Source organism: Myotis yumanensis, unplaced genomic scaffold (assembly GCF_028538775.1).
Source record: "Myotis yumanensis isolate MYYU_CA2020_CCGP unplaced genomic scaffold, mMyoYum1.0.hap1 SCAF_1, whole genome shotgun sequence".
Classification (NCBI taxonomy): domain Eukaryota; kingdom Metazoa; phylum Chordata; class Mammalia; order Chiroptera; family Vespertilionidae; genus Myotis; species Myotis yumanensis.
Window position 1 is genome coordinate 96,814,489 of NW_027223752.1, and position 23,968 is coordinate 96,838,456.

The window sequence follows — 23,968 nt, forward strand, 5'->3', positions numbered from 1 at the left end:
GATTGCCAGGGGAGGCGGGTGGGAGGCAGTGGAGGAAGGTATAGGGGGAATAAATGGTGATGGAAGGAGACTTGACTTGCTGTGGTGAACACACAATACAGTGTACAGAGGATGTGTTGTGGAATTGTGTACCTGAAATCTGTATAATATTGTTAACCAGTGTCATCCCAATAGATTCAATTAAAAGGAAAGAAATATGTATTATGTGTTAGGACTATGTCAGGCATTGGTGAGCAAAATCATACTGTTCCTTGACTTCATCAAGCAGAACTTCCAGAAGAGACAAGTATTAAATATTCATACAAATGAGTATATAACTACAAATTGTATTTAATGCAATAAGGAAAAATTCTCATGAGCTAAAAGAGAATATAACAGGGAGATCTAAATTAGATTTGTGTTAGGGAAAGACGTTTTCTCCTAACTATAAATAGGACTTAGCCAAGAGGGAAACCCTTCCATGTAGAAGCCAAAGCAAAGAATGTGGCACATCGGAGAAACTGAAGGAAGATCTTGGGGGCCAGAGAGTGCAGCATGGAACACAAAAGGAGGATAGTATAGAACGCAGTCAGGTCTTGAACAACCTTATAACCCTTGTTAAGGTTTCTGTCTGTTTTTATTTTTTAACCTCATCATACAAGCAGTAGAAGTAACTTATAGATTTTAATCAGGAAACATTGTTCTGATTTGCATTTTTAAAAGAGTAACCCTGGCTGCTGTGTGGAGGATAAATTGGAATGGGACAAGAGTAGAAGTAGAAAGACTCATTAAGAAGGAATAGCACTTGTGAGAAATTGTGATGACTTGGACCAGGGCTATTTCATTGGAGACGAAGGGAAGTCATGGGACTTGAGATCCCCATGGCGTCCAGACAGTAAACTTCCTACACGGGATGCAGGGTGTTAAGGAGAACTCCCAAACTTTAGTCTTGAGCAACCTGATAGATGGAAATACCATGTATTGAGATTGGAAAGACAAAGGGATGAGTTGACATGGAAAGACATTTTTAATGAATAAAATTTGAGTAGTATACAAAACACTTAAATAGATGTCCTTGATATTTTAGTTTCTGAAAGACTTACACTTAAAACAGGTAATCCTTCAGAATTGTTAATAGGTACATTTAAGAAAACATTTGGGATTTATAGCTTATATTTATTGTAAAAAATTTTAATGAAGAGAGGAGAACCTGCAGTTTTCTCACATGATAATCTTACCATTCCGCTATGAGGAGGCCTGATAACATCCCATAATGTTTGATGTCTACAATACCAGGCATAATGTAACAATACTACTTAGTATATTTTTCCATCCAATATAACAGGTCATTTTTATCTAAACGTTTTCATTGAACCATCTTGCCAAGAATCAGTTTAGGTTTTAAAACCATAATTCACATATATATGTCAATGTTTTGTGCCACAATTCTTCTTTGAAGGGAATTAGTATTCCCTGCTAATAATGAACTCATATCATATCAAAAGATATAATGGATTCATATTAACCAGACAAGTATATAATTTGAAGCCATAATTTTATGTTACATTTTGTTTTAGGACAAAAAAAATGTTTTGCTTTGGAGGTTTATATTAGTTTAGTTATGTACTGATGTATAACAAATTACCCCAAAATTTAGTGGCTTAAAACAGCTATTATTATCTCACAGTTGCTGTGGGTCTGGAATTTCAGTGTGGCCCAGCTGCGTCCTCTGGCTCTGCGTCTCTCATAAGGATGCCATCTCTCAAGGCCTGACTGGGAAGAGTCTGCTTTCTAGATAACTCACATGTTGTCAGAATTCGGTTCTCACAGGTCCTTAGACTAAAGTTTCAGTTCCTCTCACAATCAAGGCCTTTTTTAAAAAATATATTTTATTGATTTTTTACAGAGAGGAAGGAAGAGGGATAGAGAGTTAGAAACATCGATGAGAGAGAGACATCGATCAGCTGCCTCCTGCACATTCCCTACTGGGGATGTGCCTGCAACCCAGATACATGCCCTTGACTGGAATCGAACCTGGGACCTTTGAGTCCGCAGGCTGACGCTCTATCCACTGAGCCAAACCGGTTAGGGCAAGGCTTTTTTTCTGTGCAGGTTCTCCATATAGCACCTTCCAACATGGCAGGTGGCTTCACTGGAACGAGTGAGAGTGAGCAAAATGGAAGTCAGAGAGAAAGAGAGAGCTAGCAGAATGGAAGTCACAACCTTTTGTAACCTAATCATAAAAGTGACAACTCATCACCTTTGCCATGTTATCTTCATTAGAAGCAAGTCACTATGTCCAGTCCATACCAGTGGGGAGGGGATTACACAATGGTGTGAATACCAGGAGGCACAGATCGTTGAGAGCCATGTTAGAATTAGAAGCTGCCTCCCACAGTTTTTTCAAGATGTTTTTTTTTTTTTTATTGGGCCTTGGGTAGCTAAAAATTGGTGGTCTGTAAGACGTTCAGTTAGTTATATTGCTTCATGAGCATTGACAATTGTGGGAAAACAGACAACCACAATCTGACCTTCAGATACCATCACAATCCTCTGAAAACATACAAGATTCTGTCTAAAGAAAGCAGAGGTCGTGGCAGGGTCAAAACTTCTAAAGAAACCAAAGCCTGAGCCAAAATTAAGTTCCAAGATTCATGCATATTCAGAAACTAATGATCATGAACAGGGCAGTAAGCAGGACCTGTCTGTGTTGCCCACAGTTCTGGCCAGCATTCTACTTAAAAATTTGAATTGTAAAATTCAAAGTCCCTCTAGCTAGTGAAAGAAACAAGGAAGGAGGAATTGGATTTTTAACTCTTTCAAATCAAAGTGAATGCAGAGAATCTGACTCAAGATTCACATTATTCCTACTAGTGAAAATGGTAAAAACAAAATAATGAGGGATGGAGTGGGGCAGTGCTCAGCTGAGGTGAATGTAGAAAGCCACTCAGTATTATTTGAATATATGCTGAAGTATAGCGATTTTATTGGTACTTCAAATCTCTTTGTTGTTGATATTGATATTAATGATAAGCATAGTTTTTTAAACAAAATTTCAATAGCAATAGAAATTCAGCAAAAAAAGTTACCAAATATAAATATTTAAAAACCAATGCTTTTTTAAAAAAAGAATAAATAATTATCATCATTAACCAAAAAGGTAGGCAAAAAATAAGTCAAAATAATAATAAACGTGATTATTGCCACAATAGAAATGTCAGTGAATGGACAGCTATTAAAATGGTGTAGTAAAATAAGACTAAAAAGAGCTTTAATTAATGAAAAGATTAAAGTTGAATGAGAGTAGTCCTTTACTAAATACCTTGAATTACTTGAAAGCACTTGGAAAATTTTTTGAAACTTATATCTTCTGCTCTTCAGTTCAATTATTTCCACCATGTACTGTTACCACATTGAGTTAGACACTGGGAATCACAAGTAAATAAAATTAAAGAGGCAGCACCTGCCATCACTGAGCTTACAATCTAGCAAGGGATTCTGGCTGTTATTATAGGGGAAGTGCATGGCACTATGAGAGCGCTTAAGAAGGGTACAAATTTCAGACTTCCATCAATCAGGGGAGGTTTCATAGTTGTGAAAGTATATATGTTCCCTTAACTCTGTGGGTTGTGTTGCTAGGAATCTTGTCTACCTGTTAGAGCTTGCCATAACAACTTGTCTAAAATTAAAGATTTAGGATCCTCTCTCTTTTTTTCTTTATGAGTCTGGTTAAAGGCTTGTCAATCTTCTCTATTTTTTCAAAGAACCAGCTCTAAGTTTCATTTATCTTTTCTTATTATTGCAGGAGCCCCCCTTCTTTTGTATTTTTTTTTTTTAGCTTCGGTCATTTATTTCTGTTCTAATCTTTTTTAAAAATCCTCACCTGAAGACATGCTTTTTTAAATGATTTGAGAGAGAGAAGAGGGAAAGAGAAAAACACATTGATATGAGAGAGAGAAACATCAATTGGTTGCCTCCTATACTTGCCCCAACCGGGGATCGAAGCCGCAACCTGTTGGTGTACAGGAGCCACCGGAGCCACCAGAGCGGCTGCTCTAATCTTTATTAATTCCTTCTTTCTACTTACTCAGGGCTCTATTTTCTGTGTGTGTGTGTGTGTGTGTGTGTGTGTGTGTGTGTGTGGCGGCGGTGGGGTGTCTGCTAGTTCTTTTATTTGTCATTTTTTGAGATTTTTCTTGCTTCTTGAGGTAGACCTATATTGCTATAAGTTTCTATAGATTCTAAGCATTCCTATCAAAATACCATAGGCATATTTCACAGAACTAGAAGAAATAATCCAAAAATTTATATGGAAACATAAAAGACTTTGAATAGCCTTGGCGACAATTTTGAGAAAGAAGAACAAAGTTGTAGGTATCACCTGATATCAGACTATACTACAAGACATACTAATCAAAACAGCGTGGTACTGGCATAAAAACAGACATATAGATCAATGGAACAGAGAGAGCTTCAAGTTCTCATTGTAGCCCAAATACAAGCTGTTTTGACCTTCTTCCTTAAAACTCTTTCTTCACAATTCTGTGAATCTGATCTGTTTTAATCAAATCATTCTGCCCACTCATGAATAAGAATGTATACTGATGTGCCCAAGAAAGGTAAAGACAAATGTGTAGATAGTAATAGTGCTAAAAAAAATTAACTTTGACATCTCAGCCCAAAATACTATCAACTTTCTTACAGATTTTTAAAAATATAACCACTGATTGTTAATTTCCAGCCAATACAAAACATTGTAAAATTTAAATTTATTTCAATCTTTAAAAAATTACTCTATGCATATATATTTTGTAGACTAGGGTGCAAATTCTGTGAGAAAATAATTTGGGTTTGCTTTAATTTGCTGTTACAAACAATGTAATGAGTGAACAGCCTTTCTTAAACATATTTCTTTATGGTTCTTGCAATAGATCTGTAGAATAAATTCCTAGAATTGAAATAGTTAAGGTTCAAAAAATGTGTTCCTTTTCAATTACAAGTATTACCAAATTGTTCTTTTAAAAAGTTATATGAGGCTCTGGCTAGGTAACTCAGCTGGTTGGAGTGTCATCCCAAAACACCAAAGTTGTGGTTCGATTACTGGTCAGGGCACATACAAGAATCAACCAATGAATGCATAATAAGTGGAACAACAAATTGATGTTTCTCTCCCTCTCTCTCTCTTCCCTCCCTTCCTCTCTAAAATTAATAAATAAATAAATAAATTTAAAGTTATATGAACAACTGATAACCTATGAGAATGCTGATTGCCCTAAGCTTTACCACTATTTAGTATTATATCTCATTTTAATATGCTTATTTAACTTAAATCATGAATAAGATTAAGCAGCTTTTATATTTTTATTTGCAATATATTTTTCTTTTTATGTGACTGTTAATTTTTATTAATTAATGTGAACTTGGATAGTAAATAAATTAGCTTTTTATTATATGTACTGTAAACATATTTCCCCACTTAAAGCATTGCTTATGTTACTTTTTAACAGTTTCTTGTTTTTTACATTGTCAGGTTTATTTGTTAAATTGTGGTGTTTTATGATAACTAAGGCAGCTTGCCTTCTCTTGAGTTGCCTACTGGAGATTATTTATAATTAAATGCCTAGAACAAGAATGAGAACTATTTATAAACTTAGTCGTGTTGTACTTTTTTTCTTTTAAACAAAAGGTTGTTTTTATTAATTAATAGCTCATGGATAATAGTTTTTATACCTTACTAATTCAGGGTGGTTTATCTTAGCAAATAGCTATTTAGTCATAGTTCTTCAGCCATAAATCTCCTGTTCCAAAGCAAATATCCTGCAAGGATAGAACAAACAGGATCAAAACACAGTGAGAGTTTTGAACTCTTATATGCTGGATTGGCCTCAATGGGTGTGGGAGATTAAAGGAAAGTACCTGAGATAGCTTTGACTGTATAAGGAAATGTGCCTTTTAGTTCAAATAATTTTTTTTATTTTTAAATACTTAATTAGCAAAATTGTACAGCCTTTATTCATGATGTTAAAAAACAATTAAATAGTTATTTCTTCTTTGTGTACCATGTCCCCTTATTTTATTTTTCTAGTAAAATTATAGGTATTAACTAAAATTATAAAACCTGTATATAATAAACTTACCAAATATAAATACTTTAAAGCCATCTGTAACTCTTAAGCCTCATGCTTTCTGTCAGCCTAGTAGAATCCTCAAATATGTGGAGGATTCAACAAAACCAAATGAGATGGGAAGAGAAAAAGGTTGCATTTTTCTCTTTCAAGTGCCCTGTCATTCACTTTAGTGGTTAATTACATGTTCATCTTTATTGAGATAAATATTAAATAATATCGTTTTTATAGTCCAAATATTTTTAAATGCTTTTTAACCACAATATGTATTTTTGCAAATTACTAAAGCAATATTCATTAATTTAAGAAGAAAATGTAAATATTGCTAAGCAATTTGGTATTTTTTCACATTTTTTTTATATAACACATACAGTACAACCTGATTCACTTAATGTTATGAGTAGCTTTCCATGTTATTATACATACTATTTTACTAAATAATTTAAATGACTTTAAATCTATTATATAGTGTATCATAATTTATTTAACTAATTCATTATTGTTACTACTTAGTTGTTTTTAAAATACTGCTGTAATGAACATAATTACAGCTAAATATTTCCCATATCTGCAATATTGCAGGGGACACAAATTTCTGGAAATGGAATTGTTGAGTTAAAAACTATTTAGAATTATTAGAAAAGGTTTCTGTTAATTAGAAAAACTATTAGGCTCTCTATGAAGATGCAATTGAAAAACTACAGATTTTAAATCTCTTCAGGTATATGGGAAAGAGAGAATGATAGTGCTAGGATTTTTATAGGATATGGATTAACATTTCATCTTGCCTTTCAATTATAAAACACATTATAATAAATAATTTATGTGATAAGAAAAACCTACATTATAAACACTGTATATATAAAGATATGTAGTGATAGCTAGAATTTAATTCAGAAGTACTTCTTATGGTTCAAGGACTAAGAATTTTATTCAAAATTTCTATACTTTTTAAATATGGCTTTTTTTTATACTCTTCAAAGACACTGGCACATAATAGAGCAGAATGATGTAAAGCTGGAAAAGGCAGAGTGTGTGTCCCATCAAAGAGTTGCCCTGTAGTGGAGTTCAGACTGAGAAAGTTTAGACAGGAGTTAATAGCTTGCTTTGAGGATAGCAAGTCATGCTCTATTTTCACAAGTATATCAAAACAGTGGACCAGCGCTTTGACAGATTAATATGAATGACTTAAGTCTGTGGGTGTGTGTGCATAGCTTTAGAAGCACCCTGCCTATGGAAGCTTTTTGGCAAAAAGGTAACAACTATGAATTAGATTAACTCTTTTAACTTGTTCCATTACAGCTGGCAGTATCTCTTCTAGATATTTCACTGTAAGCATTAATACAAAAAGTTTCTTGTTAGTCTTACTACTTACTATATGTAATTAAAAATTGGAAAGATATGGGATTTTAGTGAGAAATAAAGATCAGTATGGGGGGAAGCAATAAATTAGTATTATGTTTTCATCTCTATTACTATTATTACAAAACATAGAGACAACTCATAAAAATTATGTACTTAGCTCTCTATTAAATTTGGTGGAATCAATAAAAGGTATGCTATGGCTCTTGCCCACAAGAAGTTTAAAGCATTGATATTCAGTTATTCCCAAATACTACTTCATTGTACATAGTTGTAGCTAATATTTAGAGAAGGTACAAATACCTGGATGTGGAATGTTTGAGTTAAAAAGTATTTGACATCCTGCATCTTGATAATCTGATATAATGCATATATAGCTTTATTGGCATTTTATAGAATAGAAGGGTACTGAATAATCTGTTAATTGTTCAGTGCAGGTAACACAGAGAAAAGGAAGCCTCAAGAAAATTGACCTTGGCCCTGTAGAGTGGGTGGGATACGAATAAGCAGAGAGGGAAGAAGAGAGGCTAAAGAGGAAAGGAGGAGCAAAATGAAGCAGAGGTGCTGAGAGGGGACAGTACAAAGGTCAGCTGGCAGGAGCCGAGGTTCCTGTGATGACATCAGGTCATCTAGGCTAGGCTTAGTTCCTGAGTGCCTTCAAAAGTATGCACAGGCATTTAGATTTCATGTGACAGGGAGTAAGAAGCCATCATAGTGTTTTGTAAGCAGCAAAGGTTACTTGATGGAAATAGCATTTTAGGAGCATCAGTCTCACTTAGTATTGTGGAAGATTAACTGAAGCAGGCTCGTGTTAGAGGACAGACTACTAGCTACCAGTAAGAAGCCATCACAATAATATAGTATAGACAGCTGGTGTGCTGGTGTCGGCTGGAAGGAAGGGATTTGTATCAGAAACACTATAGAGAAAAACACTGTAGACTAAAGAGATGTGAGGAGTAAAGAAGTACTAGTAGTTGGTATTTAAGATTTTTCTGCCTAAGAGGTAGGAACAACACAGTGCCATTAATAGAATGTCTTTAGTTCAGTGCTAAAAACTAATTTCATTTTCTTTTTGTGTAACCCTAACTTATAAACTTATGAGAAAAAATATTAACTTGAGTTTGAGAACAGTACTGTGTGATGGCAGATATAAAACTCATCAAAATTGGCTTCTAGAAACTGAAGAGCAAAAGAAAGGAGGGGCTTGAAAGGCTTCTTCCCTGAGAATAATGAAAATACCCATGAGAATGTCTTTGGAATGACAGTAATTTTTATTACATAACTCTATTTCCCACATAATTAAATTCTTTCTGTAGAGTTTAGTGCTGGAAGTTAGAATGTCCAAAGTTATTCTGAATGATAAAGATTATTCTTCAGAGCTGTATTTCAAGCCATTCAAAGACAGGCCAATGTCAAGGCTGTGGTTTGAACTGTCATTCATAACTCCTCTACTGGGCAAACAGAGGCTCAGTTCCTGGGATGATTTCACCAGGAAGAACTATCTAAACCAGACTAGTGGTTGGATGTCTAAAAGTCCAGATTTAAGCATGTGAAAGCATCATGGGGAAAGAATTTTTATAGCTTTTTTTGTTTAAAAAGGCACATGATAAGAATGGGCTATTAGCAAAGATTTACAACAATTATTCATTAATATCATCTAGGTTATTTACTCAAAAGAAGTATTTCTACCAATTTAGGTAGCAAAACATATATCAGAAGACATAAACACTACTGTATTGACCAAACTTACACTAATCTAAGGAAAAATAATAATAAATTATAATTTATGTATCGTGCTTTATAGAATACTAGAGGCCTGGTGCACAACATCCGTGCACTGAAGGGGTCCCTCAGCCCGGCCTGTGCCCTCTCACAATCTGGGAGCCCTGAGGGGTTGTCCGCCTGACTGCTGTAGGGTGGACATCCCCCGAGGGGTCCTTAGCGCTGCCGTGTGGAGGCAGAGCACTTGCCAGCCTTGAGCCCGCCCGGCTTCTGGCTGAGCGGCGCTCCCCCTGTGGTCAGTGCGCGTCATAGCAACCGGTTGTTCTGCTGTTTGGTTAATTTGCATATTAGCCTTTTATTATATAGGATTTGAAAAACCTTTAGGATTTTATCAGTGTTTTCAAAAGGCAGATATGAGGTTCAGTTCTGCATACCCAGATGGGAATGCCCGACCAATTAAAATTTAAAAATAGTTTTCATTGGCCTTACAAAATGCCATTTAGTACTGTGCAAATAATAATTATTATAAATACATGAAGTCTTATTTATTATCTTTGCTGCCAAATTTAAGATAGTTTCTAGAATATGAAAATCTATATTTTTACTAGTGTAAATACTGTTACTGTAAGTCTAAAGGAAATCACATGAAAAATCTATCTCAGTGAATAAATTACTTACTATAAATAGATTTGAACAGAAGTATAATTCACATTTAAGATCACTCTAACTCAGTCCTCTAAGGCAATTTACTAAATAGTGTCCTGTCAGCTCAAAAGAGTTAATGTGTTCCTATGTCACTAACTTACCACCAATGAATAACTTAATCTAGATACTGATACTAAAGCCCATTAAGCCTTAATACTAACACTTTAACACATAAAAGAAAGATGTATGTGATTTAATTTCAAGTTTTCTATAGTGCTTGAAAAGTATTAACTGTGAAGTGAATGGATATTAAAAAATGGAAATTGCTTTTACAAGTGGCATATAAAAATGAGAAATGAGAAAGAAATGAAATTCAGTCAGAAATGCTTATCTTTCTATGCACCCATAATTCCTTATGTATAAAGTACAAAACAAAAGAAACCATCAACAAAATGAAAAGGGAACTCACTGTATGGGAGAACATATTTCCCAATGATACATATGATAAGGGATTAATTTCCAAAATATATAAAGAACTTATACAACTAAACCCCAGGAAGACAAACAATCCAGTTAAAAAAGTGGGCAAAGGACCTGAATAACACTTCTCCATAGAAGACATACAGATGGCTAGTAAAGATATGAAAAAATGATTGATGTTACTAATCATCAGAGAAATGCAAATTAAAACCACAATGACATATCACCTCACACCTGTCAGAATGCCTACCATCGATAAATCAACAAACAACCAGTGCTGGCAAGGATGTGGAGAAAAGAGAACCCTAGTACACTGCTGGTGGGAATGTGGACTGGTGCAACCACTGTGGTAAATAGTATGGAGTTTCCTCATAGATAAAAATGGAACTGTTGACCCAGCGATCCCACTTCTAGGACTGTATCCAAAGAAACCCAAAACACCAATTTAAAAGACTGTATCCACTCCTTTGTTCACTGCAGTGTTACCTACAATAGCTTAATCTGGAAACAGCCTAAATGCCCAACAGTAGATAAGTGGATAAAAAAAAAACTGTGGTACAATTTTACAAAATCAGCAACAATTGATTTCAGAGAGGAAGAGAGATGAAGACAGAGATAGAAACATCAATGATGAGAGAGAATCATTGGTCACTGCCTCCTGCATGCCCAGTGGGGATCGAGCCTGAAACCCAGGCATGTGCCCTGACCGAGATTGAACTGTGACTTCTGGTCCATAGGTCAATGCTCAACCACTGAGACACACTGGCCAAGCTCTTTCTTTAATTTTGAAACCTACTTTTAGGATTCATCATCAAATTTACGTTCCATTACTTTAGAATTGAAACTATAAATTAAATTACTCCTAGTTCCCAATGTGTGTGTGTGTGTGTGTGTGTGTGTGTGTGATATTCATTCATAAATAAATAAGCAATATTCCATTGGTTTTTCCAGAGCCTGCTCTGCTAGTAACCAAGAATACAGTGATGAACAAAATACACATTGTCCAATATCATTGAGCATCATGGGCTTGTTACTGGTGTTGAGTTTTCTTGAGAATCTTACATAATTTAAATATCCTCTGATAGACAAAGTGAAAGAACCCAATAAATTGTCACTTGATCTTAATTCATCCTATTATCTCAGTCACTTTCTGGTGTTAAGTTAGGGGTATAAGCAAAATAACTCCATTATCTTCTGTAAGCACTTTCCTAAAAGTATTATCCATTGCACTAGTGCTTCCATAGACTGACTGGAATTCAGCAGACTATCTAGACATCTGATTCATTAACAAAGTCTTAATTAATCCCTGGATAAATTATACCAAAGTTATTATTTTAAAATCTAAAACTTAGAGATATATAAAGAAGGAAATATAGTTTTAATCCTTTTCCATGTTCTAATTTTTAAATGGAATAAAACAAAAGTATAAGATGCCTAGTTTACATATTTTGATTGTTCTATGTCTAACTTTTATGTTTATTAGTCATGTAAATTAATACTAATTGACATTATGATTGATTGGTGAGCCTAATTTTTCAGGGTTACATAGAGGAGAGCAAATGTTAGTTTGTTTTAAATATAGGTAACTGTTTATTTAGTGCCTTGTCTATCTTAGTTATTAGTGACATTGAATAAGGAATGTCATATTTCTTTGTGGGGACTGCTTAAAACAACATAAAATTTATTATTTTAACAGTTGTGGAGATCAGAGGTCCAAAATCATTTAATTTTTACTGTTGAGAGTATTACAGATGTTTCCCTCCCCGCCCCCCCGAATTGTTCCCCTCCACCCAGTTCCCACCCAACCCCAGGCCTTCATCACCCTACTGTCTGTGTCCATAGGTAAGATCTTTGGTTAATCTCTTCCTGCTCCCCTCTACCCACTTCCCTCTAAGATATGTCAGTCTATTCCATGCTTCCATGACTCTGATTGTATTTTATTTACCAGTTTATTTTGTTCATTATATTTCTTGTTTATTTTTATTTTTAGATTCAATTCTTGATAGATATGTATTGTTGCCATTTTAATGTTCATATTTTTTATCTCTTCTTCTTCTCCCTCTTCTTAAAGAATACCCTTCAACATTTCATGTAATATTGGTTTGGGGGTGATGAACTCCTTTAGCTTTTTCTTGTCTGTGAAGCTCTTTATCTGACCTTCAATTCTAAATGATAGCTTTGCTACGTAAAGTAATCTTGGTTGTAGGTCCTTACTATTCTTACTATTCGTCACTTTAAATATTTCTTTCCACTCCCTTCAGGCCTGCAAAGTTTCTGTTGACAAATCAGCTGACAGTCATATGGGTGCTCCCTTGTAGGTAACTAACTGCTTCTTTCTTGCTGCTTTTAAGATTCTTTCTTTGTCTTTAACCCTTGGCACTTTAATTATGATGTGTCTTGTTATGGGCCTCTTTGAGTTCCTCTTGATTGGGACTCTCTTTGCTTCCTGGACTTGTAAGTCTATTTCTTTCACCAGGTAGGGGACGTTTTCTGTCATTATTTCTTCAAATAGATTTTCAGTATCTTGCTTTCTCTCTTCTCCTTTTGGCTTCCCCATAATACAAATATTGTTATGCTTGAAGTTGTCCCAGAAGATCCTTACACTATCTTCATATTTTTGGATTTTTTTCTTTGTGCTCTTCTGATTGGGTGCTTTTTGCATTCTCATATTCCAAATCATTGATTTGATTCTTGGAATCATCTACTATTGAATCTCTTTAAAGTATTCTTTATTTCCGTTAGTGTATGCTTAATTTCTGACTGGTCCTTTTTCATGTCTTTGACTTTCTTACTAAGATCCTTGAAAGTCTTATGAAGATCCTTTAGTAATCTTATAACCATGGATTTTGAACTCTGTATTCAGTAGTTTCCTTGCTTCCATTTCTTTCATTTGTTTGAAAGAAATTTTATTTTTGTCTCTGCATTTTGGCTGCTTCCCTATGTTTGTTTCTATGCATTAGGTAGAGCTGCTATGTCTCCTGGAATTGGTTGAGTGGCCTTGCATAGTAGGTGTCCTATAGGGCCCAGTGGCTCAGCCTCCCCAGTCACCTGAGCTGGGCACTCTAGGTGTGCCCTGTGTCGGCTGTGTGCACAGTCTTGTAATTGAGCTTTGATTGCTGTTGGCATCACTGGGAGGAGTTGACCTCCAGGCCAATTGGCTTTGAGGACCAGCTGCGACTACAGTGGGAGAGCTGCTGTGCAGGAAACACCCCTATGGAGCAGGATTTGTTTCAGTGGAGCTTTGCTGTTCACTGAGTCTACCCCTTAAGTGTGTCACTTGTGCATGTGTAGAGTTGTAATCTGCTGTGGTCTGAAGCTGTCCACTGGGTACACTGCCTCTGGGGCCTCCAGGGAGGTGCAAGGTCAGCTACTGCCTGGGGCCACCTGTCAGGAGCTACAGAAGGATCTGCAGATGGCTGTTACTTGCTATTTCTGTTGGGTTGAAGATGCCCAGGCGAGGCCCAGCTATGAAGTAAGGCAGGCTGGTGCTAGTGCCGGGTTTGGGGCCTTTTATTGATTGGTTTGGGGCATGCTGACACTATCTGCAGCTTGTTTGAGAGATTGTAGCAAAGTCTGAAGCTTGAGCCAAGACAGGCCATTAGTATGAAAAAGCTGCTGCAAACAGCTTAGGTGTGGCTGCAAATTGGATAGGGTAGGTTCTCAGGGAATCCCTAGGGCAGAGCAAACAGTGTGCTCCAGGCTGATAGAGACTCAACTACGGCTACCAGTGAGCCCTGAGAAAGGCGAGATTCCCAGCACAGGAACAATGACTCCTATGAGCACCCCCATCTGGGAGAAAGCTGCCCCTGAGTTCCTACCCCAATGCCAGGCAGTCCAGTCCCTCCCCATATGTGTCTGGGTCCCCCAGAGCAGCCCAGTGCTGGGAATCTGAGTAAGTTCATGTGCCCGCCCTTTAAATGGAATAACTGGGTCTCCAGCAGCCTCCATGTGACTCAGCCACAATTCCTGCTGGCCTTTACAGCCCATAGTGGCAGGGACTTCTCTTCCCAGTCTGGAACCTTGGCCTGTGGGTCTAGTGTGGGGCTGGGACCCCTTGTTCCTCATGGGTGGCCTCCACAGAGACGCTCTCCCTCCTGATAAAAAATAACAAAACAAAAAAAAACACACACATGGGTGTCGGACCAGCCCATTCTGCACCTCCACCCCTCCTTCCAGTCTCTGTGTGCTTTCTTTTTTACTTCTCTAGTTGTTGGACTTCCATTCAGCTTGCTTTCACACAGTTCTAAATGATGATTATTCTGTATTTTAGTTGTAATTTTGATGTGGTTGTGGGAGGCAGCAAGTACAGGCATTTACCTTTGCTGCCATCTTGGTTTCAACCCAAAATCATTTAAACTGGGCTAAGATCAAAGAGTCTGCAGGCTGTATTCATCCTGGAGGTTCTCTGAAATCTATTTCTTGAGGCTATGCTTGCCTTGTGTGGCCTCTTATCTTAAAGCCAGCCGAACACAGAATTCTTCCTCTCTCTCTCTCTCTCCTTCTCTCTCTCTCTCTCTCTCTCTCCCTCTCTTCTCAACACTGTTCCCATGGTCACATCTTCTCTCTCAGGAACATCATCCTTCTAATCTAAGCACAATTAAATAGGCATATACTAACTTTTTCTTTGTCCTATTTTATCTCAAGGATAAATCCAAGCTTTTTGCTTAATTTCAAGGTGGGAAGCAATTGCTTGATGTTAATATAAATCTAAAAGTAAAGCTAAACAAAGCATGGTAAATAAAATGACCCAGGAGTTGTGATGTCTGCGTACAGCATATTCCCACTTTCCCATTATCTCCCTGTGTAGCACACCCTCTTCTTCACAATATTTAAAAGTGTAGAACTACTTTTAAATGGTATAACCTAGAGCTCACTATATTATAACTTGCTATAGCTGAGAGGATTTTTTTACAGTCCATCTTTATTTACAGAGGATCTCATATTTGTAAAAAGACTTTGTGTGACATATATCTACAGTAGACACACCTAAAAACTTTGTAGGCCACAACTGTTCAGAAGGTGGCAGTTATAGAATTAAGTACCCAAGAAATAAACAATCCAATCAAAATGTTAGTGCTTGATACAGTGACTAAATTAATCTGTCCCTATTATTTCTTTGTATCATTTATTTTAACAACTCAAAATATCTTTTTATAAAGCAAAATATTTGGGGGAAAGGATTGAGTTAGGTTTATTAATGTGAAAATTATAGTAGAAATTAACAAAATGATTTGTAAATGGTTAGTAATGATGCTTTACATCTAAATATTTTTGATTGAATGCACCCAATTTTTTGCCGTTTTTCCTTTCTTCTTTTATTAATAAATGTAGACCCAATCACAAAGACCAGTTGACAACAAATAAGAACAATCTTATATGTAGACAAAGATGATAGTCACATCCTTGGTATTACTTAAAGGATAATGCAATTCCCAAAATATATTTATTGTGATGCTGAAATTCCTCCATGAAATTCATATGTTTGGGAGCTTTATATTATAATAAAATGCACATAGATATACTTAGTGTCTGGGAGATGCCGCTGGCGGGAGCCACATGTACAGATAGTCAGGGGCTGGCTCGGGTGCCAGGGAGGCACAGCTGGAGGAATCATGTGCGCCGACAGTCAGGGGTGGCTTGGGATGCGTGGGACCTATGCCGCCCCAGCAAGTAGGTGGCAGGGGAAGGCCCTCCAGGATCACAATTCCAGATATCAAGCTATACTACAAAGCCACTGTCCTCAAAACTGCCTGGTACTGGCATAAGAACAGACATATAAACCAATGGAACAGAACAGAGAAATCGACCCAAGCCATTATGCTCAGTTAATATTTGACAAACGAGGCAAGAGTGCACAATGGAGTCAAGACAGTCTCTTCAATAAATGGTGTTGGGAAAATTGGACAGATACATGCAAACAAATGAAACTAGACCATCAACTTATACCATACACAAAAATAAACTCAAAATGGATAAAAGACTTAAATGTAAGATGGGAAACCATAAAAATCTTAGAAGAAGCCAAAGGCAGCAAAATAGCACACATTTGTCATAGCAATATCTTTACTGACACAGCTCCTAGGGCAATGGAAACTAAGGAGAAAATAAACAAATGGAACTACATCAAAATAAAAGGCTTCTGAGCAGCAAAAGAAACCATCAACAAAACAAGAAAGCCCACTGCATGGGAGAACATATTTGCCAATGTTATCTCTGATAAGGGTTTGATCTCCAAAATTTATAGGGAACCCATACAACTTAACAAAAGGAAGATAAACAATCCAATCAAAAAATGGGCAAAAGACCTAAGTAGACACTTTTTTGAAAGAGGACATACAGAAGGCCAAGAGACATATGAAAACATGCTCAAAGTCACCAATCATCCGAGAGATGCAAATCAAAACAACAATGAGGTACCATCTCACACCTGTCAGAATGGCTATCATCAACAAATCAACAAACGACAAGTGCCAGAGAGGATTTGGAGAAAAAGGAACCCTCGTGCACTGCTGGTGGGAATGCAGACTGGTGCAGCCACTGTGGAGAACAGTATGTGGGGTTTCCTCAAAAAATTAAAAATGGGATTTCCATTTGACCCAGTAATACCACTTCTAGGAATATATCCCAAGAAACCAGAAACACCAATCAGAAAGGATATATGCACCCCTATGTTCATAGCAGCACAATTTACAACTGGTCTTTTTGATTGGGTCTACATTTATTAATAAAAGAAGAAAGGAAAAACAGCAAAAAAATGGGTGCATTCAGTCAAAGATTTGAAAACAGCCTAATTGCCCACCATCAGATGAGTGGATTAGAAAACTGTGGTACATCTACACAATGGAATACTACACTGCTGTAAAAAAAAAAGAAGTAATTCTTACCATTTGCAACAGCATGGATGGAACTGGAGAGCATTATGCTAAGTGAAATAAGCCAGTCGGAGAAAGATAAATATCACATGATCTCACTCCTTTGTGGAATATAATGAACAACATAAACTGATGAACAAAAATAGAACCAGAGTCATAGAAGCATCGAACAGACCATCCAACCTCAAAGGAAAGGCGGGGTGGGAGGGGGAGGGAAGGGGGGAGGGACAGCGGTGAGGGGGTAAGAGATCAACCAAAGGACTTATGTGCATGCATATGAGCATAACCAATGGACACAGATGGGGATGGAGTGGAAGGGTGAGGGCATATGCTGGGGGGTGGGGGCAGTCGGGCAGAGGTCAACGGGTGAAAAAGCAGACTTATGTAATACTTTAAACAATAAAGAATTTAAATTTTAAAAAAGGTATCATGTTCATCCCTTGTACTTTAGTGTCTTCCAATAGTCTTCCCTCCCATAACCCATAAACATATTCCTGTGCCATCCACTTCTTTAAAAATGTCCTCAGCCTAACATCCCCCTATAACTGCAGTCCACTTTACTTTCTAACCAAGCTCTTATAAAACAGCCTTTAGTTAGTCTTCACTTTTTCACATTCCATTCAGGCTTCCTCCTACTTCCATCATGCTATTAAAACTGCCCTGAAAAGGTTGTCATTCCCTCATCAAATGCATACTTTTCACTTTGATCTAGTTTAAGTATTTAAACCTGTTGATCACGCCCTTCTTGAAATTCTCTTCTCTGGATTCTGTTACAGCACCTACTCTTGATCCATCTTTTACTTTCCTGTTTTCTCAAATTCTCTTGTCAACCTCTTTACTTTAAATATTTGTTTTCACTTTGGTTCTGTCTTCCTCCCATCTCACTTCTCCTTTGTTTCTCTCTTTAAATATTTCCATCCACTTCAATGGCTTCAGTTGCAACTTAGAGCAAAACCTAGTTATGGCCCACCAGCCTCATTTCAGCTATTCTCAGCCTCCTCTCCTGCATGATCCTAAGAAACCATGCTACTGGCAGGACTTGACACATCATGCTTTCCTTCCTCTGTGCCTTCACACACATTATTTTTTCTTCCTGGAATGCCTGCCTTACCCCCTCCCATACCACCCTTCTCAATGTGACTCTTTCCGTCTTATCCTTCAATACTTAACTCAGGCATCATCATGAAGCTTTTAAGACTCCTTCTTTCCCGACCCTTTCTTACCCTTTCTGTTTAATACTGTGCTTATCCTTTTATGATGGCATTTACCAGTAACTTACTAAAGTTATCCATATAAAGATCTACGTTCCCTCCTTATTTCTCTTACAAGCAGGGCCCATGTCCTGTTTTTTGAATAATCAGTGCTAGAACAATAACTGGTACATAGAAATTACAAAACAAATGCTTACTGATTGAACTGAAATCTGTGTCACAAACCTAGAATTCTTTCTTCAACATATACTCTTATATACATTGCCTACTTACCATCCCTACTTACTGTTGCACCAACATGTCAAATTTGTACGTACCAAACTGAATTCATCCTCCACACACACATACTCCCCAACAAAATTTTCTGCTCTTCCTCTCCACTGTGTTGGTCAGCAGAAGGCTGTCTGTCTATTCATGAAAACCAGACACCTGGGAGCCATCCTTCTTGACCACCTCATCTCACTTGACCTACTCTCAAAAGTCACAAGGTCCTTTTGATTCCGTATTCTAGATATCTTTCAAATTCATCCCCTTCTTTCCATCTTCATGGCTGCAGCTCTGGTTCAAATCTTCATAACATAAAATTTGCCAGTTTAACTATTTTTAAAGTGTACAGTTTTGTGGTCTTAAGTACATTCACATTGTTGTGCTTATTAGAATAATTTTAATAAAATACTGTCTGGACTTCCTACCTATAGGCTAACTGCCTCCATCCCAGTGTGATCGTTCTAAAATGAAAACAATGGTACTAGATGAATTAAAGCCCTTTCATTGCCTCCAGCTGTCTACATTAATGGTTTTAGCACAAAGTTTTCACAGGTTCAAACTGAAGTAAGAAAATATATATATGTGTGTATATATATATATATATATATATATAATCACGTTCCTCTAGATTTTCTCAGTGTAGAGGTTGAGTGAATTAATAAACAATAATATTAATCAAGATAAGAAATACTGAAGTGCCGAAACCGGTTTGGCTCAGTGGATAGAGCGTCGGCCTGCGGACTGAAGGGTCCCGGGTTCGATTCTGGTCAAGGGCATGTACCTTGGTTGCGGGGCACATCTCCAGTGGGGGGTGTGCGGGAGGCAGCTGATCGATGTTTCTCTCTCATCGATGTTTCTAACTCTATCTCTCTCCCTTCCTCTCTGTAAAAAATCAATAAAATAAAAAAAATAAAAAAATAAATACTGAAGTACACAAAGGAGGTAAGGAAAGTTTTGTTTTAGATAAGAAGCAAGAGGGGGTGACTTGAGGGCAGTTGCATATGTGAATCTAAAACTCAGAAAAGAGTTGAGATAAAGATCTATATTTGGAAGTTCTAGTATTTAAGTGGAATCAAGGAAGCAAATAATATATCTTAAGGAAATCATGAAAAGTATAAAGAAATATTGATAAAATAAAAAGATCAGAGAAAGAACAGCTATCATAGAAAAAGGAAAAAAAAATACATTTCAAGTCTTCTCACCCTGCTGCCATGGTTGAAGGAGGACTAGGCCTTAGAAACTAATGGAAAACTTGAAGGGCAGCACTTTTCAAGGCTTCTGGAAGATGGTTGTTATCCATCTCTCTTGAAATTCCCTGGTTCTTTCTCTTTGAAAAAAAAAATAATTTTAAGGTAACTATGTTTGATGGGGTAACCTCATTGCCTAAATAATGGGAATGGTTTTTCTGGAGAAGATTGTCTAGCCAATAAGAATGCTACTCTCACATTGACAAGTACACAATTACTCTCAAAATGAGGAATTTGTTCTGTTTTTACTCCTTTCTGTCACTTTGCAACAAAATTATCAAGTCAATAAGAGTAATTCAAGCCCACAATTTAGAAATGAACCTTCAAAGTCACAGTACTTTTGAAAGAGGTATCACACTGGAGAGATGAGGGATGATAATTAACCTAGCTTGCATCTGGAATTCACTAGCAGTGTAGCACTGATCTAATTACTTTTGGTTTTGTCATGGAGTTATAATAAAAATTAAATATGTGCATAAATTATTTCTCATAGGCCCTGGTATGTAGTACCCATTTAGTGTTACTTGCCTTTTTAAATATATCAAAATATTCTATAAAAGTAAAAATTAGAAGTAAATCAATTAGAAAAATTGTAAATAATTTACGGTTCATCGACTTGATGGAAAGCCATGTATTTCCATAGACACAGGCATCAGTGTGGTGAGAGCCAGAGGGAAAGGGGGGTGGAGGTAGGTGGATGTGGGCAATGGGTGCATGACACAGTATACAGATGTTTTATTGAGTTGTACACTTGAAACCTTTACAGTTTTGTGAACCAATGTCACCACAATAAATCTAATTTAATAAAATAAGATGAAAATAAAACTATGCATTTTGTTGTATTAGATACATATTACATAGATACATAGAAAATATAAAAATAACTAGAGGCCCGGTACAAGAAATTCGGGCACAGGTAGGGTCCCTAGGCCTGGCTAATGATCAGTGTTGATAGGAGCCTTCCGGCTGCTGGCCAGGACCTTCCTTTGTTTCGTGCCGCCCCCTGGTGGTCAGTGTATATCATAGCAAGCAATCGAACCCCCGAGGAGACACTTTGCATATTAGCCTTTTATATATATAGACTAGTAGCCCGGTGCACGAAATTCGTGCACTGGGGTAGGGGGGAAAGAGGCCCCACAGTCTGGCCTGCACCCTCTCCAATCTGAGACCCCTCAGGGAATGTCCAACTCCCTGTTTGTGCCCACACTTTTAACAGATGACAGCTCCATTGTTGTTTCTTTCTTATGCTTAAAACCATTGGAATTAGTAGGTATTCAAAGTGTGTATACATTTTGGGGGGACACCCTGTATATCTCTAGTCAGCGGTGAAAGAAACCAACAGCAGATTTGGAACCCCCAGACAGGGAACCTCGCTCACTCCCCACATGTCTCCCCACTTCACTTTCCACCTTTGTGGGCAGCAGGAGAATCAACGTTTTCTCTCATTAATTCGGAAAAGCACATCCTGAACCCACTGCCCGGCAGGAGTGAGCTAGGCCCCAAGCAAGCGAGGCTCAGTCAGGGCAGCCTTCGCTCATGGGTGCTGGCACCCAAAGTGCACATTCCTCCTCTACAGTTGCCCCGACTATCCCACTGTTTCACTGAGAGGACGGAATTCCTCTCCGCCTCTGGGTTCTTGATCTTGAATGCTGACCAAAGGCACCTCAGCAAGGGCCGCCCGCGCCCATGAGGTGTGTCTATCTGCATCTGCTCCCGCCTCAGCACCTGCATTAACCCCCCAGAGGTGGTCTCGTAGCTGCACTGGCCTTCGTGGGAACAGAGCTTCACCACTCCGCCCTCTCACTGTCATCTCACGGGCACCCACCCTCAGCACCCAGAACACCCAGACACTCTCCAAAGGATGTGAGCGCATCAGAGGGGATGTGTGCACATCCTGTGGGGGTGTTAGGCATGCTGGGTTGATGGAAGTGCGGTGGAGAGGTGGGGGGAACTTGTGCATGCCTTGGTTTGCAACTGTTGCAGGCGCAGGAGGGTGACAGTGTGCTGGGGGATGTTCGCACGCCAGGTGGGGGATGTGCACACCGGAGGCCTCTGGCTTTGCAGATCCGCAAACCCCCGTGGTGCGGCCAGGAGGACGTCAGTCTGGCCCGCCACGGTGGCTGTCCCTGCGATCCTGCACCTTCTGGGCCAGGAGGCGGATCTTGCGCAGCCACTCCTGGGCGCTGATGGCCTGCAGGCGCTACTTCAGCTCAGCCTGCAGGCTCCGCTTGACGCACTCACAGCTGTCACCACCGCCATGTGGGGAGTACAGGCCGCCTTCCGCCGGCCTGCCTCCCCTGTCCAGAGGCTCTCTGCGCTGCTCACCTGCCCGGAGTGACTGGGGCTGGGCGGAAGCCAGGCGTCCTGCCCTGCCCAACCCTGGCCGATCCGCTCCTGTGCGAGCTGCCACCCCACCGGGAAGGGTCATGGATCCGGGTCCTGGGACCGCAGACAGCCTCAAGCACTGACGCCCCCCTGGCAGGGTCACAGATCCGTGTCTTGGTCCACAGACAGCCTCAAGCACTGCCCCCCGCCCGGCAGGGTCACAGATCCATGTCTTGGTCCTGTGGACAGCCTCAAGCACTGCCCTCCGCTCGGCAGGGTCACAGATCCAGGTCCCAGACCACGGACAGCCTCAAGCGCTGCTGCCCCGCCCGCCAGGTCACGGATCCGGGTCCCAGACCGCGGACAACCTTGCCCGCTGCCACCCGCCTGGGAGGGTCACAGATCCAGGTCCCGGACCACGGACAGCCTTTCCCACTGCCGCCTGCCTTCAGTATGCAAATTAGCTGCCATCTTGTTGCTTCAGGGTGGGGCTCCAGCTTGGGTGCCTGGCCAGTCTGGGTGAGGGGCTGAGGGCTGTTTGCAGCTGGTCACACCCCCTTCAGGGTGGCGGTCACCACTGGGGTGCCTGGCCAGTCTGGGTGAGGGGCTGAGGGCCGTTTTCAGGCTGGCGGGCGACTGAAGCTCCCAACCTCTCCTTTTTTCTTTTTCTTTTTTATTCTGGGGTTTATTTACCTTCTATGGCTGTCACTGGAGCTGAGAGCTGGCTTTAATTCTGAGGCCTGGCTGCAGCTCTGAGACCTTGGCTGCTGAAAGCAAGGATCTGGGTTTGTTCTATAATTGAAACAATGTTGCGGTCCTGCTGGCTGAAGCCCGGCTGACTGAAAGCAGGTTTCTGGGTTTTGTTTAGCTTCTATATTTGTAACAATGTTTCTTAAACTGCAAGCTCAGAGGCTGGCAGCAGCAGGCGGGGAACGTTGGCTTCCTCCATCACTGAAGCAAGCAAGCCTCCTGTTCACTTCAGTGCCTGGCTGCCGGCCACCATCTTGGTTGGCAGTTAATTTGCATATCGCCCTGATTAGCCAATGGGAAGGGTCGCGGAGGTACAGCTAATTACCATGCTTGTCTATTATTAGATAGGATGTTCACTGCAAAAATAAGTTTTCTATCTAGAATATAGCTAAATATATTTTTAAGTTTATATAGAAATTACATTATAGCAAAAGTAGATTGTAACTACTAAATCCTATCTATATAATAAAAGCCTAAGTGACCATTATGGCAGAACGACCAGTCGCTATGATGCGCATTGACCACCAGGAGGCAGGCACTCAATGCACGAGCTGCCCCCTGGTGGTCTGTGAGCTCCCACAAGGGGAGCACTGCTCAGCCAGAAGCCCAGCTCATGGCTGGCGAACGCAGTGGCAGTGGCAGGAGCCTCTCCCGCCTCTATGGCAGCACTAAGGAACAGCTAGCTGAGTGGTAAGGAGCAGCGAGCAGGCAGGTGGTAAGGAGTGAGGGGTCCCGGACTGCAAGAGCACAGGCTGGGCTGAGGGACAACCCCAAGTGCACAAATTTTGTGCACCAGGACTCTAGTTTATGTATAATATCATCAGCTTACTTTTCTATAATGTGTTACTAAAATAATAGATGAAATACACCAACAAATGTGTTCCCAATTTGACTTAAGTAAGAATTTGAGAGAAAATTTTAATGAAGCTATTAAGACAAATAATCCATTTACCTATAATCTGAAATCTATAGTTCTCCAGTAA

At 39.1% G+C, this 23,968-nt stretch overlaps 1 protein-coding gene across 4 annotated transcripts in view; it reads left to right on the forward strand.

The window, feature by feature from the left end:
• Positions 1-23,968, forward strand: part of MIPOL1 (mirror-image polydactyly 1) — a 334,097-nt gene that overhangs the window by 304,453 nt on the left and 5,676 nt on the right. The gene's annotated exons all lie outside the window — the stretch shown is intronic.